Below are 18,274 nucleotides of genomic sequence, written 5' to 3' on the forward strand. Positions count from 1 at the left end.
AGCTGCATAGGGCACCTGTCTGAGGCCATTGATCCTCTTGGTGAGGTACTTCTGTGGTCTTTCCAGCTGTTGCAGGTGTCTTAGGTTCATAGGTTCATAGGTTCATACTAGGCTATCTGCCCAAGGGCATTTATAAGCCTAGCCCATAGTTATGTGGCTTTCGCCACCCCTTTAGTTTGAAGAAAACTATGCCTATTATTTTGCTGTGCCTCTGTCAAGCAGTGACACTGAAGTAATCCCTGGGGTATATCTGCGATCTCCCATCCATTGGTCAAGATTCCTCTTGAACAAGGCCAGCAAGGTGCTCTGCCTCACATGTACCGGGATTTTGTTCCACAGCATAGGGAGTGTCTGGGTGATGAATCTGTCCCTCCAGCATGTTCTATTAATAACCGTGTCAAGGTTTAAGTCTCCGCCTTGTGATTCTGAGGATCTAGATTTTTGAGGTGAAGCATATTCATCAAATCTGGGTTTGACATGGCCTTATATGTCAGGCACAGGTCACCTCTGAGCAAGTGGTATGCGACTGAATAGAGCTGGAGTTCTTTCAGTCGGGCAGCATAAGACATATTTTTGAGACCCTTTATCCTTTTGGTGAGGAACTTTTGGGGCCTTTCCAGCTGCTGCAGGTGTCGGGTCAGATACATTACGAATGGGGCATTGTACTCAATCATAGGTCTAATGAGTGATGAGTACAGGGGGACGATGACCTCCCTAGACCTAGATGTGAATCCCTTCATGATCAGGTGGGCAATGTAGAAGGTTTTCCTAACTACTTTGGCAACATGAGTGTCAAACGAAAGGTTACTGTCAACCTGGGTCCCCAGATCCCTGATGACTTCTTCTGTGCTCAGTGGATTGCCACCTATATGGTAGCTAGGGGTAACCTTGTTTTTCCCGAAGGGTATGACTATGCATTTCTTGGCGTTTAACTTTAGGCCATGGCTCTGGCACCAGTTATCCGTTTCTGTGAGGCCCTTCTGAAGGATATCTGTGTCAGATGTGTTTTCGACTATGGCACCCAGTTTGCAGTCATCTGCAATCTTTGTCAGCCATAATCCTCCTGTGTTTGCTTGTACTTCAGAAAAGTAGATGCCGAACAAGAGTGGTCCCAGGACTGAGCCCTGTGGGACACCACTTGTGACAGACTTTGAGTCTGACATGGCACCAGCAACTCTGACCCTGTGGGTTCTGTCACTTAGCCAGTTTGCAACCCATCTTGTGATGTATGGGTTTACATTCAGGCTGATGAGTTTTTCGATGATACCTGAGTGGGGTATTGTGTCAAAGGCCTTTGCCAGGTCGAGGTAGGCTGTATGGACTGCCTTGCCCTCATCAATGGCCTTGGTGACTGTTTCGAAAAAGTCAACCAAGTTTAAAAGGCATGATCTGCCTTTGACAAAGCCAAACTGGGTTGGATCCAAAGTCTGCAAGTTCCCTATGTCTTTATTTATGAGTTCCATTATGATCCTCTCCATGGCTTTGCAGATAAGGCTTGTCAAGCTAATGGGACAGTAATTTCCAGGGTCGGTGGAAGCACCGCCCTTGTGAAGTGGGACCACAGTCACCATGCACCACTCCTTGGGTACGTATCCTGAGGTGAGGCTAAGATTAAACAGCTGTCCTAACTGCGGGTTTAATTCCTCATAGAGTTCGTGGAGCACACAGCCGGGGACACCATCCGCTCCCATGGATGCTGTGTTTTTTGCCTTGGAGAGAGCAGTTCTCACTTGGGCGTTGGAGATGTTTGGGGGGTACAATCCTGTGGTATAGATATCTCTCCTTTTGGGGGGGAGGGGGGGGGAATTTTGCACTGAACCTGTCAGCCAGTATGTTGGCAATGTGTGTAGGTTCAGTAATCTTCACATCATTTTGAACTAATTCTGAGCATATCTGGGAGTTTCCTCCTAGGTATCTAACATAGCTAAAGGAGGCCTTATGATTGTCTTTTGGGTCCTTAGCGATTTTTCTCTCAAAATTTGCCTTGGATGATTTTATGAGAGCTCTTAGTTTTTTACTTATAATGATCAAAGGTGTCTTACCTTTCAAGGATTTTGCTCTATCTTGTAGTAGCTTCCTTCTTTTGTTGTAGAGTTTGTTTATGGCTGGGGTCCATCAGACTGGACGCTTGCCTTTGGTACAAAAAGTCTTAGTTTTGTTTGGGATTGCCTGATCCATGCAGTCCTGTAGGTGCTGGTAGAAGGCATTTATAAGTGATTCAGCGGTTTGAGTAATGTTTACCACTGGTTCAGGGGCCTTAAAGGAGACCACACTAGTTTTAGAAGTGTCTTTTGAGAAGTTTTCACTGTGGTCTTTTTGATTTCAGGTGGGGGGGGATGAGGACCTCCAGCGAGATTAGTTTATGATCTGATCTCACCAGTGAGGGTATACTTCCGGTGTTGAACATTGTGATCCCATGTTCGTGATGATGAGATCAAGTATGTTTTCTCCTCTTGTGGGGATGGTGACTAGTTGTTCCATGGCATTTGAGTTTATGAACTCCAGGAACCTTTGGGCTAGAGTGTTTGGGCTTGAGTAGTGTTCCTAGTCTATATTAGGGTAGTTGAAATCACCTAGTATGATGGTGTTTGGAGATACATTTAGCCTCAGTGTTTCCAGGAAGGCCATGTGAGGTTCCTGAGTTTGAGAGGGTGGCCTGTAACATGCTACAGATTGCAGAGCAGTCTTGCCTATGGTTAATTGCACCTGGATGGTCTCCGATGCATCCAACCTTGAGGTGTGTGTCCTTTATGAATATGGACACCCCCTCCTTTCTTGGTGTTGTCCGGATTTTGGGGCCGAACATGATATGAGGTGAAACCTGATAGTGCTGGGGTGCTCTCAGGAGCCTTGAACCAGGTTTCTGTCACAGCACAGACATCGATGTTCTCCATACTGAGAAGGGCCTCGAGTGTGCATCTTGAGATTGAGACTTCTGGCATTGAGCAGCATTACCCTTAGTTTTTTCCTTTTTGTGTTCTAGGGTGGTAGGTTTAGAATTTGAGCCTTGCCTAAAAAGGCACTATGGGGTGGCAAGAGCCTTTGCCAATATCCGAAGCCCAGGGTGACAGGTGCAAGCCGTCCCAGCGTGGCTTGTCCAGCATGTCATCCCAGGCAGACAGACATTGATCCCCTTTGAATGACACCAAAATTAAAGCCAATCATTAAAGCTGATTATCTTTTCACTGTATTGTGGCATCATTCTAGGTGAAGGTAGGATACTGCTCAAGGTCAGGGTCATACCTGCTTGGGCTACATAATCAGAGAGCTCCTCAATGTCTCTTTTCATGTAGTCCAAGGAGGGTCTCAGGTCGTTGACACCAGCGTGGACAATGACTGAGTCGTACTTATACCTGCTGTTGAGAGACCTGAGTGCTTGCATTATGTGGCGGATTCTAGTGCCCGACAGGCAGCTTACTGTGACCTTCTCCTTACTCAGTCTGGTGAGCGGGACGTCAGTGTGCCTGACTATGGAGTCACCAATGACGAGTGTGTCTGGCATTGTGTTTGGCCTTAAGGGCTGTGACTGTTTGACACTCTGACTGTGTGGTCTATGTGTTGCATGTGTTGGGTCCTGAGGTGGTAGTTGTTTGGGTGTCTGCTTTGGAGGCCTCTGCTGTTTTGGTAGATTTTTGGTCAGAGCCTCCGAGTATGTCTTTGTGTGATTATGTGTATGATTTGAAGTTGTGATGGTACTATGTGTGACTTGTAAGGTACATCCCAAATGGGGTGTTGTACTCTAAGATGGGACTGATGAGTGATGAGTACAGGGGCATAAAGACCTTTTTTGATTTGGATGCGAATCCTTTTGTGATTAGGTGGGCCACATAGAAGGATTTTCAACCCACTTTGGCAATGTGGCTATCAAAGGTGAGATTACTATCTACTTGAGTCCCCAGATCCCTTATTACGTCTTCCGTGTTTAGGGGACTATCACCTATGTGGTAGTTTGTGGGTACTTTGTTTTTTCCAAAGGGGATGACTATGCACTTTTTGGCATTTAGCTTGAGGCCATGATTTTGACACCAGGTATCCATCTCAGTGAGACCCTTTTGGAGGATGTCTGTGTCAGCCAGAGAGTCAATTATAGCCCCTAGTTTACAGTCGTCTGCATACTTGGTCAGCCATAGTCCTTCTGTGCTTGCCTGTACCACTGAGAAGTATATGCCGAACAGGAGGGGTCCTAGGACTGAGCCCTGGGGAACACCACTTGTAACCGGTTTAGAGACGGACCTAGCTCTCGCAACTCTCACCATGTGGGTTCTGTCTGTGAGCCAGTTGGCAACCCATCTTGTGACATAGGGGTTTATGTTCAGGCTGGTGAGTTTGTCTATAATATCAGAATGGGGAATGGTATTGAAGGCCTTAGCAAGGTCTAGGTAGGCTGTGTGTACCACCTTTCCCTTGTCTATAGCCTTGGTAACTGTCTCAAAGAAGTCCACCAGGTTTAGGAGGCATGATCTGCCCTTAGCAAAGCTAAACTGGGTAGGGTCCAGTGTTTGGAGGTTCCCAATGTCTCTGTTAATGAGTTCCATGATGATGCGCTCCATAGCCTTGCAGACCGAGCTAGTCAGGATTATAGGGCGATAGTTCCCGGGGTCTGTTGTGGCTCCACCTTTGTGGACTGGAATAACCATTGCTGTGTGCCACTCTATGGGTATGTAGCCTGTGGAGTGGCTGAGTTTGAACAGTGTGTTTAGGTGATGGGTTAGTTCGTCTTTGAGCTCATGTAGGACACAGCCTGGGACACGGTCTGGTCCCATTGATGCTGTGTTTTTGGCTTTGGTGAGGGCTCTTTTAACCTGAGTGTCTGTGATTTCAGGGACTCTACATTCTTCTGGTATGGTTATGGGCCCTTTTGGGGGTGAGAGGGGGGTGAAGTTTGTGCTGAACCTGTCTGCCAGGATGATGGTGATATCGGTTGGTTCAGTGTATTTTGTGCCATATCTGAGCATTGCCACTTAGATTCTTAACATAGCTAAAGAATGCCTTGTGGTTATCTTTGGAGTCCTTGGCAATTTTTCTTTCAAAGCTTACCTTGGATGATTTTATGAGGGATCGTAGTTTCTTGCTGATACTGATCAGGGATGTCTTCCCTCCTTGGGATTTTACTCTTTTCTGTACTAGTTTCCTCCTTCTATTGTATAGCTTGTTTATGGAAGGAGTCCACCAGACTGGTTTCCTTTTCTTGGAGGAGTGAGTATTGGTTTAGCTTGGGATGGCACAATCCATGCATTCTTGTAGCTGCCCATAGAATGCATTAGTAAAGGATTTTGCACCTTGAACAGTGTTATCCTTCAGCATGGGGATGTTGAAACTTTCCACCTTGGTCTTAAGTAACGTGAAGTTTGCTTTAGAAAAGTTTCTCATTGTTGCTTTCTTGTCCGGGGGTGGAATATGGATATCCAAAGTGATTTGTTTATGGTCAGATCTAACCAGCGAAGGGTTGACTTCTGTTGTGGAACCCCGGTTGCCCATGATGGTGATGACCAGGTCCAATACGTTGTCACCTCTGGTGGGAGTGTTGACACATTTATTTGTAGATCATGTGCCTTTCTCTCCATTCAGTTGTGTGTGTTAGCTCCTGCTGTACTATGTTATCACCATTGATGGACTCAATAATTACACACAATATGCAAGAATAAACAAACTTGGAAATGCAAAGGCTATATACTTTAGCCTGAACTGTCGAGAAATACAATTCAAACAGTGAAGGGCCAAGCACAGATCTCTGGGGTTTGCCAGTGGGACCACTCTACTGGTACAGGTTGATTCACCAAATTTTACATGACGTATTCTGTCAGTGAGTCAGTTGTTTACCCATCAGCTGACATAAGGTTTAATCCCCAGCTTGTTTTTTTTCTCAATGATACCTCATGTATGATTGTGTCAAAACTGTAGACCAGATCACAATATGCACTGTCTTTCCTTCATCCAGGCCTATAACACACAAAATCAATATGCTGTGATAAAATCACAGATCACCTGTGGTGTGACCCAGCACATACACCTTCCTGATATGGTTGAATACACAGTTCAACACACCCTCCACACTGCCTCTGTTCCCATAACAAGGGCGTACATCAACATTCATCTACCTGAGTAAGGAGAACATCACCTGATGCATGCATGTATAGATACATCTAGACTCTCCTCAGCTGTGAGGTAGACTAACATGTCATCATGGACCTCCTCTATGTGTACACTAGTAATATTCCAGGTGTGTGCAACAGACCTGTGTGAGCTGTTACTGCTACATCAGGTCTGTTACATGACAACATTATCATCATCTGGAACTTGAACAGGTCAAGGCATTTGACAAAAATCCACACTGAGGTATTCAATTAACACTGTCATATGTGGCCATGAATAGCTATATCACCAAATGGGTAGACCAGTGTATCACATACGTGGCATCTCACTATGTTGAAATGTGTGATGTGGCATACATCTCAGGTCCAGTGATCAGGTCTTTATGTCAGTGGTGTCTGCTAGGCCCTTTCCTGCTCATTAGTTCAGTGATGGAATTCACAGATGACATACACATGCTGTGCCCAAACAGCTGCCTGAGGGACTATAACTTGTGTGCAATCATTGACTTCAACTGTGATATTAGTATAATACAGACAGTATCAATACTTACCAGGGACTACTATCACAGCCATGACAACACCTGCATTGACGAGACACATTGAGGGATTTGATGAATCAGGAAACAGACACACCACACATGTATAATGTGGTCATCATACCCTATAATCAGACATTTAGGTATATGACCTGTGTCCTGGGGTACAGGGAAGTGCTACATCCACCAGCATGTGGTCACAGTGCTGACTACTCCCTTGAATGTAACACACATACTGGGTATATGAAGAACATGCACGTCTGAGGCCATAATAACTACATGATTCCTAGGCTTTATTACACCAATAACTGTGTACCATGCACCCTTCTTCATGTACCTCCCTACACATCTTCCTTTGATGTGTGACTGAAGTGTACCACCTTTGTCACAGTGCGCTGTCACACAGCTTATTAGCCACCTATGTATTTTTTTCTGGGAAATACAGATGATTGTCTGATGGTACAGAACAACAACAGGTTCACAGGTGTTTATTAGGCTAACGACCATAAAGCACTTTGTAAGCCTAGCCATGCATCCCAAATCTCTGACAAGTTCTCATACCTTTGATAAGTGTAAGCAAGGGCTTGGGAGATGAAACCTTTACAAACAAGGGCCTGGGAGATGAACCATTTACAGTTTGCCTGTGTCCATTAGAGACATAGGTGCCAAACTAGGGATGAATTTCCTGTTCCCCATCCAGGTTCCACTTTGCACTTTAATTGGGTTAGGGAGGAACTCTACTTCACATGGATGGTGAGCCTGTTCCATAGACAGAGTAGTCTCTGGGATAAATGCCTGTCTCTCAAGCAGGTCTTATTTATATCACAGTCAATGATTAAGTCTTTAAAAAGGGTAATTCTGGTGCTGCTTGTTTTGTGGATATGCAGGAGGTCCATTAGAGTGGGGCATACATCTCAACTGTACAGATTTTCACAGAATGTCCAGATTTTTGTCTCATATTTTTGGTCCCTTTTTCATAAAAGTGTGGTTTTCTGGCAAATTAGTGGTAAATTATTAAAGATTTAAGTTAGAAAATAAGGAAAGACATTTGAGTTTCAGACATCATACCCTTCAGAAAATTCATGTTAATGCAAAACCTGTTATTCTATCAACTTTCTAAGTTTGTAAGACTAATATTTAAAAACTGTCCCTATTTTTGGGCCTATGTCTCACTTTTATGTATGGCAGCCAAACTTACACAAACAAACAGCATTTATTAAAAAAAGCTAAAAAACGTAAGCTCTGTCACGATAGTTAATATCGCTTCATCAGATACTAGATGCAACTACATTTTGACTTAAATAACAAGTCAGCTGATGGAAACAATAAGTGTCAATTGAGCATATAAAGATACATATGCATAAGTAGTACTAAACCACTAAAACTATAAATAAGGAATAAAACCTTACACTAAAACTTTATGAGAAACATATTACATAAAAAGATAAAAACTATATAAACACATAGTATTAAAAGATAACTATTAAAGAGTGGCATTTCAAGAATATATACATGAACCCAATCTTAATGCTTGAGGCGACGTGATTTCAAAAAAGGTTTCAAAGACGTTGTCCTATTTAAACCCAGAAGTTTCTCAGCATTCAATATGAGAATCCATCTCAGCTCTTCACTTTCTGTATGGTATTCAATGTCACCTCCCCATATACTGGGGTGTATGACTTGGATAACCAAAATTTTAAATGTGTATGGTTAGTCTGTCTCACATGTTGAGCTATGGCACTACTATCTTTCTGGTTAATAATATCCCTTCTATGCTCAAGGATCCTGTCCTTCAGTATTCTATTGGTTTTGCCCACATAATAGGCATGACAGATCTGGCAAAAAGAAAAATAAACCACATTGGCGGTATGGCAGTCAGCATAACAGGTACCACTGATGTTGAAGTGTCGTGTAGGATGTGTATACGTTATGCCAGTATGAATATATGAGCATGCAGAGCAATGTCTTCAGGTAAACATACTAGTGCATGAAGAAAGAAACGGTCTATTAATAGTCATTCTGTTGCATAGGTGTTGTTTCAAACATTTGTTATTTCTAAAAGAAAAGGAAGGTACATCTCCAATCTTGTTGAGTAGTCCTGGTACTACCTGCAAAATATTCCAGTGTTTTTTAATAACAGAAACACACTCATTAATATCACTGGAGTATTTTAGGACAACTCTTAAATCATTCATATTGGGGGTATACTCAGATGTATGTGCTAAATTGCTGAAATAGGATTTGCATCTATCACCTCTCTGTGAACATGCTTCATCAATAGTAGCAATAAGCTCTTTCTTAGAATAGCCCCTGGCTAGAAGCTGTTGTTGGACATCATCAAGGGTATATGTGCTTCTGCATCATTGTTATGCAACCTAAGCACCCTATACACTTGTTCCTTCAAAACATTTTTGGGTATATGTCTGGGGTGCATGCCATTCTTGTGTAGTAAAGCACACTTTCTAGTGGGTTTCCAAAAATGCTGCTCTGCAGCTGATGCGAAGTAGATTTCTTAACTAGCAGATATAAGAAGTTCAATTCAGTAGTGGAATGCTGATAGGTACATTTTAAGAAACTGTGGTATGCATATAGATAACAAGCCTTTCTAGCAAGCAGACAAGGGAGGGGGCATTGCTTTACTAGACAGAGATTTGTATCTGAGGCAGATGTATGTGTTGTTACAGGAGTCTAAGACATACCAGTGTGTCTCTAAAGGGCACATAAGGCCATTGATGATGTCCAACAAGAGTTTCTAGCCAGGGGCACACAGATATGTATATATATATATATATATATATATATATATATATATATATATATACAGATATATATATATATATATATATATATATATATATATATATATATATATATATATATATATAATATATATACATACAACATATATAGATATATACACATATATACACATAAAAAAAAAATATATATATATATATATATATATATATATATATCCTCAACACATGTGAGGTGTTGACCAGCAATATGCGTCTCTTCCTCCAAATGGCAGACTACCCTGGGATAGTGTTATATGCATCAGCACCATTGAGCAGGGTAGCCTACATTAGGGCATCCCTCCATCAACTGCCAGGCCCAGGCATTATACTGAATGTGTGTGCTGTGCCTGGAAAGATGATTCTGATATACAGGGTGTCCTAACCCATTACCCGCAGTGGGTTAGGACACCCTGTATATCAGAATCGTCATAGCTTCCAGGGCAGCCAGCACACACATTCAGTATAATGCCCTGGGCATCACATACGACCTGGCAGTTGATGGAGGGGATGCCCCTGCAGTTAATGTAGGCCCTACCCTGCTCACCGGGTGGAGCTTTGATGCATATGTGCATGCAGGCTATAGCACCCACTATCCCAGGATAGTCTGCCATTTGGAGGAAGAGACGCATATTGCTGGTCAACACCTCACATGTGTTGAGGAAATGTACGTGATCACTGGCATGTGGTGACATGGCATCCAGGAACTGGTGGAATATTCTGGATGCAGATGCCTGTGAGATCCCCATGATATCCCCAGTTGTGCTTTGGGAGGTATCTGTGGTTAGTATACCTAGGCCTACACATACCTTGGTATTCACTGGGATGGGTTTCTCTCAGCCTGTTTGATGTGTTAGGTGTGGCTGGTACAGCTCATGCAGCCCCTGGTAGGTTACCCTGGGTCTATACAGTCTTCTCTGTCTCCTCACTGAGGGTTGATCGGCAACATTCACATACTCACCACCCTCAGCCTCCTGCACATGTTGGTCTATGTTGCCTGCTGCAGCCCTTCTCATTTTGTTGGATTGTTTCGTATAATTTCCCCACATGTATACACCGGTGGTGTAGAGTGTGGAAAAAACTCGTGGGTATGATGCTTGCTCACTTTATCGTAGTGTTCTGGGGCTGGGCCTCTAATCTGCTGATTGTGATAATTATCACCTGTTTGCCCAGCTTGTTCACCTTGACTACTCTCCTACTGCTTTTGTCCCTCCCAATTGCACTAGGCAGGTATAGACACACTCCTAGCTTAGGTGCGCTAAGGCAGGAGCAATCCCAAGACACAGGGCTCCAATGTACATACAGTATGCCTGACACCCCCCCCCCATGCTTTCACCTATATTCAAGTCCTGCACCCAGCTATCTATACACATACACTCTTGGGATTTGCATCACACCCTGGGGATAAATGGGATTCACTATTTTCCACCTTGTTTGTATAGTATTGTCTTCTAATGAATAGTTATATGACCCATACTGAGCCTCCACAAAAATAACCACTGCTTACTGTCATGCAGACCCGCACACAACTGTTTAAAAGTGCCTTACTATCACCGTATTCGATGTCCCTTGTACTTCTCAGCAACAAGATGTGCTTTACCACTAAGCCATGGCAGATATACATACATCTAAGGTTATCACATACAGATCATCCAGCACAGGCATTCATCAGTACAGGACGTGTATTCCATCATGTAGATTTATGTGTTCTAATGTCCACATACCTATATAGATATATATATATATATATATATATATATATATATATATATATATATATATATATATATATATAGATAGATATATACATATATATATATATATATATATCTATATATATATATAAATATATATATATATATATATATATGCACACATATACATATGCACACACATACATAGATATAGGATATATATCACAACAGTGGACCACGTGACACCTCAGTATTAAAGAAGAATGAAAAGGAAACCACATGCGCCTCCTGCATTATGTACTGGTGTTACTATCAAGGCAAGTGTGCTTCTGTGCATCACACGGGTTCAGACTTTATTAAGGGTAAGTTTAGGGCTGCTGACATTACTCACCAGACCTATTGGCGAATGTATCTGTATGTCTTGCCAACCCAGTCTCTTGGGCGATTGTGACATTTATGGACTCTATATAGGAAAACAACAAAACACGCTCCTCAACACATCCTGGAGCTAGCCACTCACAGATACCAACACATAGGATATGACTGCCAAACACACACACCTGTCATGCCTTGGAATAGAACACCTACCTGTCTATTCTATCACACTACAGCATTACGCAGTTACAGAATGCACTACCTACATTACTGGGACACAGCACTCCCAGAGGCGTACTTCTAGGTGGGTGACATCATCAGCAATGGAAAAGATGGTGATAGGGATTGTATGGAGTGTGAGCAGTCAAAAAGCATATGACTGTCCCCAGGCAGATGGACACACACACACACACACACACACACACACACACACAGAGTTTGCATGGCTGGGATTAGAACACAGACCTAACTACCTTATCACACTACAGCATTACGCAGTTACAGAACATGCTACCGAGATTACTGGGACACAGCACGCCCAGAGGTGTACTTGTAGGTGGGTGACATCATCAGCAATGGAAAAGATGCCGATAGGGATTGTATGGAGTGTGAGTAGTCTAAAAGTATATGACTGTCCCCAGGCAGATGGAGGCAAACACACGCCAGTGGTGTGATCAGGACAACTGCCTATCTACGGACCACTATTACAATACTACATAGATATGAGCCATGCCACAGACACTACACCTTTCAAGACTGTCAATATGACCTTCTAGGAATGTGGACATCAACATGGATGCTGGCAGTTATGATGTACATACCTGTGAACCAGTGTGTTCAATGTAGGAATCCATCCTGAAGTGGGGTATGGCCATCTGTTGCCTGGATGACCACTATTGCTATACAGGGTTACAATGGCCATGCCCATACACATAGAGGCACATAACCGACACAAGGTGTCACTGGGCATGCTCACACACATAGTAGCACACGGCCGTTTGGAATGCACTGTGTCCATCTACACAATGTCATACTGGGCATGTTCACATGCTTAGTAGCAAAGGACTGTTTTATATGCACTCTGATTCTAAACACGGAAGGGCACAGTGGTGTCGATAGTTGTCATTGTTAGCATGAACACTGCACTACATATATCTGACACCGGTCTTCTACACAATGTCTGCTGATGTCCATCATCTTAGATGTACCAATCTAAACCTGGCACACTAATACCACCCGTGGTGATGTCCTGCCAGGAGTGGCTACTTCGCGCATATAGTGCCATGCATAGATGAATGTCCTGAGACCAGGTTAACACCCTGACACCTAGAGGACAACTGCATTGTATGTGTATGCTAAACAGTGCTAGATGTGTAGCGTTCATAATCACAGCTGCCCAATGTAGATCCAACAATGGGGAATACTGACATCTGTGCAGTGAGGAACACCTGGCTGAAGGCTCAGTTGTACACAATAGCACTACCACTGTATACCTCAGATACAGACATGTGGGCCATAACACCATTATGGACCGCTCCAGGTGGTGGTGTCCCCACGTACATGATGGCCACTCACATGTACTGACCAGTACACCCTCAGGAGGCATCACAGATGTGTCAGGTGCAGATCACAGTGTCAAAAGCCGCATTCTAAGATGTAGCCCTCAGAGATCACCATGTCCTTGGACCAGCAACACACATCCATACATGTGGTAGAACATATATTAGTACAACACCATGTGACCCATGACCAGTGGACTGTACCGAGCTCTACCGCAACTGTGCAGACTACCCATGTACTGACACAGTTGCATCATGTGTTATGCAATGCAATGATACTACTGTTCATGAGCAGGTCAGCTATATACATAACAGGGGCCCTGGGTCATATACATCTGTAACAGATGACTGTTGCTGTACACCAGTAAGCACCCTCATGTTTGGATATGACATACATGTACCTGCAGTGGATATGTACATGCCACACACACACACACACACACACACACACACACAACACATATGAACATAGCATAGCTGTTGCTGTCCTTCATGCAGACAGGTGGCTACAGCAATTACACACATGTACATGGAAGGTAGGTCCATGGCTGTTGAATGCTAACAGTACATAAGGTGTGATATCAATGTTGACTGAGTTAACATTCCTGCTGTACTGGTTACCCATGACAACTATCATATCATACAACAGTCCATGTGTCATGTATGTCATCAGACATGTCCACTAATTGCAATGCCTATGTTTGTGTCTTCGCGCTTTTCCCCAGTGGAACGGTCTGCTAATGATTGGCAGTTGATTTTTACGTACCTGCTTGTCAGGCCTGATGCACAACCTTCAATGAAGGTACGCCCATTCACGCATGTCTCCAACGCAGAAGATGCTCTAGCTGAGAATCAAACTGGACAGCGTCTTACTGTGAGGCAATAATGCTACCGCAGGACCTACACACATGTACATGTAGTGGTGTGCGTTCAGCTACCATGCATGTGAAGTAGATGATGTTTGCAGGTGATTTATGTCTTACTACAACATGCAGTTGCAATGCATCGCCATCATTGCCAACTGTATATGGTGAAATACTGACAGTACGGTAAGATGTACATCAGGTATGGACAGATGTGTGGACATAAAGTAATGGGCCATCTTTGCAGATGAATGTTTGCTGAAGACAGCTCACAGGTGTGTCACAAGCTGTCCTACCATAACATGTGCAAACACTAAGCTATGTTTTTATTAATTGAAGGGGAAGACATATGACCTACACAGAGGTCAGGGTGTCACTGACTGTAAATCACTTGACACCTGTAACACTTAAGACCTCCCCTGTGCATATATCAACACAATTGCCAAAGGTAGCATTGGTACACATTGTAATGCGGCCAATACTGCTTCATGTCTGCCATACATATCATAAGATAGCAGGTGTTTGATTCACAGTACTGCCATGTGTGTTTGCTTGTGTGTCCATATATGCCATGTATGGTGGGGAATACATCCCAATTGTTACTCACACCCCTGTACACTGTTGTAGAAATATGTACATACTGCAGTGTAGAAAGCAAGACATAGGCAGGGTGGGGTGTGTATCACACACATGTGAGCTATCTGTATGTGCATGACATAGGTGCATTCAATTGTGGACTCCACAGTGTGTGTGTGTGTGTGTGTGTGTGTGTGTGTGTGTGTGTGTGTATGTATGGCTGTCTGGTCCATGGAGTGAGGATGTATGTTACCATAGTGAACAGATAGGACCCCTAACCCCTCCAGGTGATGCAATCTACTACACTGTTGATGCCGTCGATCTTAGGCATTACTGACTACCTGTACATGTTCATTCTCTGTGTCATGTCATGTGGGTGCACAGTACTGTAATGGTGACTACCACATAGGCAGGGGTTCTCACCTCAACACTATCAAATGTGTGTGTGTGTGTGTGTGTGTGTGTGTGTGTGTGTGTGTGTGTGTGTGTGTGTGTGTGTGTGTGTGTGTGTGTTACAGTGTTGTTGACCTTGTGAGTGTGGGCGTGTTACTGTGTATCTGAATACATGTGCGAAAATAACTGTGTGTGTGTGTGTGTGTGTGTGTGTGTGTGTGTGTGTGTGTGTGTGTGTGTTTGTATATGTGTTCTCATCCTGTAATGTGAATGTGTATTACTGCTACACAGTGAGACCTCAAGCTATCAACTGGCCTCTACCCTTGTCATCAGCTAGACCGCTATGTAAACTCCCCGCCCCATGTAACTGTATCTGTGATGTCACCCCGTATGGATGTCACGTCTCTAGCCACTGTAGCTTAGTACACAGATCCCATGCTCCTGTATCAGTAGATGTGTAGACATCTTTGGAATGTCAGCCTTTCTAACAGTGAGGTTGAAGCTACGAATAGCATGCTGGTATTGCCATACATACCTGTGAGTAGTCCACATTTACACATGGGAAACTGCAAACACTGGCACTCAACGGCACATGCAATTAGACCTGAAGGAGGGAAGCAGGACATCATTATCAACATGCTGTTACTGTTGTTACCAAGACACATACTGTGAACAGAAAACAATGCATTCTAAACCTGTATTACATGGTATGTCTGCTGCATGTCAACAGTACACAACAATTGTAATCTACACTTATCACCCTATTCTGTTCACCCTGTGCATCAGACCATATGAGCATGTCCCTGCACGGATGGTGTGGATGATAGGGATGCGGCACAGGCATCATCATATGCACAGGGTGATATTGTTTGCCAGGGGCCTAGGCTGCACCAGTGGATGACATCATGTGTGTGGGTTAGGGTCTGTGATCTAATTGGCCATGTGTGATTGTTATGCATGTGAGTGTTTCAGTGCCCTACAGATGTTTCTGGTGTATGCATGTATGTGTGCACACAGTTCTGTCATGTGTCTGGCCTACACAGGGGTATTATTGACAGCTCCAGACTGTAAAGACCAGGTTTTAAAGCTCACGGTGTCCGGCCACAGCCACGTGACATGTGCCTGCCAGGGGTTGCACAGGCACTGCCAGGCAGAGGTGCAGATTGGGTACTGTCTGATGACACATGGCCACTGGAACCATGGCCCTGTTGGGACCATCCAGGGCCACATCCATGTGACCTGCTATGTCCTGGTGTGGACAGCACAGCACCAGCTGCACTGCTGGTGCTACTGCCACTATGGGAGCAGGCATGTGAGGTAGCTCATTCACATAGGCCTGCACCAGGTGACATAGCTGGCCTACGTCCACGTGCCCTATGCCTCACTCCTACTGGATGTTCCAGCACAGACAGCTCACGCTCGTGGATTGTCATGCCACGGTCAAGGATTCCAACCAAGTCACCCAATCGTCTGTCCAAAACCTCAGCAATCTGCTGTTGAGCATTTGCCAATGCCTGGATGTTGTTGTTTAAAGAACGGATAGCAGCCCTCTGAAGCCTCTGCCCTTCTCTGTTCTGCTGTTCAGCACATGCCTGTGCCATCATTACAGTCTGAAACATGCATCTGGTGACACTAGCTGCTGCACTCTGTCTGGCTGGGGCATGTCAGCCAGAGGTCCTCCTACAAGCAGCACTGGCCACATGCCTTTGTGGCCCATCTCCAGTCATTTACCTGACATCATGGTGTGAATACACACCTTCTGTAGCCACCACACATTCCTGTTCCAAGCTACCACACGCTAATTGTCCTTCCTCTATGGCCACTGGTGATGGGGTATGTGTTGGCATGAAATCTGTGTGCGGGGATGAGGGGGGTATAGGTGGGATGGCAACCAATGGCACAGATTCAGCCCCTGACAACCCTGCCTGTTCCTCAAGCATATGTTCATCATCACTGCTAGAGTCTGTGGGGACACTAACATCAGATGGACCGCAGGAGGGTAACGCACCTACATCACCTGTGAAGGCAAACAAAGACTTTACATTACAATACAGACACACACACACACACACACACACACACACACACACACACACACACACACACACACACACACACACAATGCATGTGATTTGACAGAAGGCATGCAACATGCATGTGATACAGCAGATGGTATGCAGCTCAGACAATAATAGTGGTAGTTAGCAAACATTCCTGGGTTGCACACAACAGCAAACATGTGTCATAGCAGAAGCCATGCATTTCACACAATCATGGTAGTAAGCATGCATCCCTGTGTTACACCATGTGGACCAGCACAGGTTAACAGTACACATGGCTGATGTGTGGCATATGACATTGACATTAACATGTAGTATGACATGTAATCTGCTGATGTGTGCATTGACATGCATACGTGTTTGACACAATGGTGTCCTGTCACATATGCAGTGGTGTAATGGTGTCACATTGCAGTGTTGTCTGTCTGCCCTACAGATAAAATGCACTTTTAGCAGATGTGCATGACCATTGAAGTGTATTATGAGGCATCTATATTGCTATACATTGTGAAGTACAGACACAGTGCCATTGCATGGAATCATGAGGCGTCTCTATTGCTATACAGTGTGGATTACACACACAGTGCATAGCCATGACTGTGTGCATACACAATACATATATACTGTGGATTGTGACCCATGTCGCTGAGGTGTATACACAGTAAACCATGATGTGTAATGTGTGACACAGGTCACCGAAGGACATACGGATGACACCCCTGCACATCTGCAAACATATTTTAGCTGCCTGGCAACCATGTCCACACATGGCAGACTTGTCAATACACCATGTCCCACATGACATTTGTGTACCACACACATGAGGTGCATGGCTGACAGTGATGTCCAACAGCAGCAAGGGAAATGTGCTGTATCTGTGGCCTGATGTTGTTGTCTGTGTATGTATGTGGATGCTGTACAGGTGACTACTGTCATGCTGTGACACAGTCATGATGTTCAACACATCTTATGTGGTCGAATGAAGTTATGCCTCCACAAGCTGTGCACAGGCTTGTAGGATGTCCAGTGTTCCACATCTGCAATATAACCATTCAACAAAGGCTATAGTTGGACCATGTGTAGCCAATGTACAACAGGGTGTACACACAAACACATCACATCTACTGTGTGTTGCTACATGTCTCTGGCCATCTTCCATGGCCATGTGTGAACATGTGTTGGCCAAACGGTTGTGATGGCCATCTATCTCACATGTCTGTGTTGTCCCATATGACATACACCCATAGATGTCATATACTCCACTGTCCACAGGGGTATGCAGACAAAGGGTTGTACGTTTGGTATGTGGGGTATGTTTTATGGGATAGTGA

Source organism: Protopterus annectens, chromosome 3.part0, assembly GCF_019279795.1.
Source record: "Protopterus annectens isolate FY-2018-M chromosome 3.part0, PAN1.0, whole genome shotgun sequence".
In the NCBI taxonomy this organism is placed as follows: domain Eukaryota; kingdom Metazoa; phylum Chordata; order Ceratodontiformes; family Protopteridae; genus Protopterus; species Protopterus annectens.